The 2,255-nt window shown below is 39.6% G+C and overlaps 1 long non-coding RNA gene across 1 annotated transcript; it reads right to left on the reverse strand.

Moving 5' to 3' along the window:
- LOC121964987 lies at nucleotides 1-2,010 on the reverse strand. The gene is made up of 3 exons (XR_006107436.1): nucleotides 1,923-2,010; nucleotides 822-892; nucleotides 1-55 (listed from the first exon to the last, which is right to left on the reverse strand). It is a non-coding gene; the product is annotated as an uncharacterized LOC121964987 (long non-coding RNA).
- Between the last annotated feature and the right edge of the window lie 245 nt (nucleotides 2,011-2,255).

Here is a 2,255-nt window from a genome sequence, read left to right on the forward strand (position 1 = left end):
GACGGCCTGAATGTAATCGCAGTGGACGGGATGGCGGGGACGCTCCTCCTTTAACCTGGACAACAGCAGAGACACAGCAGCAGAATATTTTAAATACCCTGCATGCCTAATAGGCTCCCAATTAACCAGCTGATGAAGGAAATATAAAATATCATATCTGCAATTTATACTAAATAAAAACTGGCTCACCTCATTTTCAGCGTTTTTTCATTAATAACTGATTAGGATGAAAGGGTGTCAGTTTTAAAGTTATTTAATACATTAGAGCTGTGATATTCAACTTGCGGCCCCCGGGCCAAATCTGGCCCCCAATACGGTGCCAGGTGGCCCCCCAGCCCAACGTGCCAGAGTGCTTCAAACAACATCAAAACAGGAAGATTCCCTGCACCCCCGACAGAGGTCCAAGCTGAGACCCTAATGTCCTGAAGTCCTAAGAAATGTCCTAAAATCCTCGAAATGTCCTGAAGTCCTAAAGTCCTAGAAATGTCCTGAAGTCCTAAAAATGTCCTGAAGTCCTAGAAATGTCCTGAAGTCCTAGAAATGTGCTGAAAGGGCCTCTGGGCTAATATCATTTTGCAAAAGCTGCCATCAAGCAGAGCAGCTTGAGTAGCCCTGAATTCGACCGATGCATCGTTAAATACATGGTCTTCAATATTGTCTCGAAAAGCCTTTTTTTAATTAATGCAGTTTTGATTTGTTCTGCATTTTATTAAAAAGTGTGTGTTTATATTTTGAATGAAAAAACTTCAGGTATATAAATATTTAAATATTGCTTTGTGCGTTCATTGATGAATAAGGACCAATGTCTGGAAGCAGTTTACCTGCCGTGAACAGCGATAGCAGAGACACCCGTCCTCTCAATCCTCCGGACCAGACTGACCGTCTCCTCCAGCTGAAACCACAGAGGAACATGGAAACCAGTTACAGACCACCACAGTTTAAACAGCTGACTGGCCGGAAGAAGACAATATGACATATGACATGGAGGGGGCTGTCAGACAGGTAAGATCATAATAAAAATGGATGTTATTATCATAATTTTAATTCAGCTTACATTTAAGATGATGATCTATGAAGATAACTGAAGATGATTGAAGATGGTTTAAAGGGGGTATTCAGTCGCCCGGCCCTAATCCAGGTACAATATTACTTTTTAGGTCTAAACATTATTATTAGACGCTTTGTACTTTATTTTCACTTACTTTTTTTTTGCTAATGTAGTTTTGGAGCAATCAGGCTCATCAATGTCTTTTGGGATTAATAAAGTTCTATCTTATCTTATATTTAGGACTTGTTAGAAAAATGTCCCAAAATCCTAGAAACATGTACGGAGCTGCAGCTGGCCCCTGGGCTCCTGTCATTTTCCAAAAGTGGCCACAAAGCAAAGCAAGTTGAGTGTCTCTGACATGGGGAGGTGGGGCGAAATAAAAATACAAAAGAAAAGCATTTTGAATCTCTCTTTTCATACCAAAACAGCCCATTTTCCCTGCAAGTCTCAGTCTACCGATTATCAGTCTGTTGTGCGGACACGCGTGCTCAGAGCGTTTGCGGGGGTCTACCTTTGATTTATTTTTTTGTCACAAGTGTCTCAACCATATTTGAGAGATTCAAAAAAGTAAAGGGTTTTTATTAATTACTGAAAATTTGAAAATTTTATCGGCCAATATATAAGTTATCGGGATGTTTTACTCTCTTAATCATTATCTGCGTCTGGCCCCAAAAAATCGGTATCAGTCGGGCCCGACTGAAAAACATCTCAAAAGGCAGTGTGTATTCAATGTAAAAAATTTAAATTAAAAAATGAATTCAGAAGGACAGACGAGACAGAAATATTGGAGATATCAGATATATGAAATCATGGGAAAAAATAAAAACAGAAAACAATCATATAAACTGACAAGGATACATTTTTCACATCTTACCGATGGCAGGATTCGGATTTTACATGTGACCGGTTTGGAAACTCCGGTGACAAGCTTCTTGAGGATCTAAAGATAAAAGAAATACAAAGTCTCCTTCACACGATGAAGAAAAACTTTTTACATTTCTGCCGTTATTTCCATTTGGTTTCGCACCTTACCGATAATCTTTATTGTTTTTATTGATTATCATGAATCATTTACCTATTTTTCTATAGGTTTTATCCTGCCTCTATTGTTTCAGCTCAGCTTGGACTGTGGTCATGGTTGTGCTGTTGCTGTGATCCTGTCTGAGGCTGCGCCTGGATCGTGGTCATGTGATCCTGTCTGTGGCTG

Source organism: Plectropomus leopardus, unplaced genomic scaffold (genome assembly GCF_008729295.1).
Source record: "Plectropomus leopardus isolate mb unplaced genomic scaffold, YSFRI_Pleo_2.0 unplaced_scaffold18074, whole genome shotgun sequence".
Lineage (NCBI taxonomy): Eukaryota > Metazoa > Chordata > Actinopteri > Perciformes > Serranidae > Plectropomus > Plectropomus leopardus.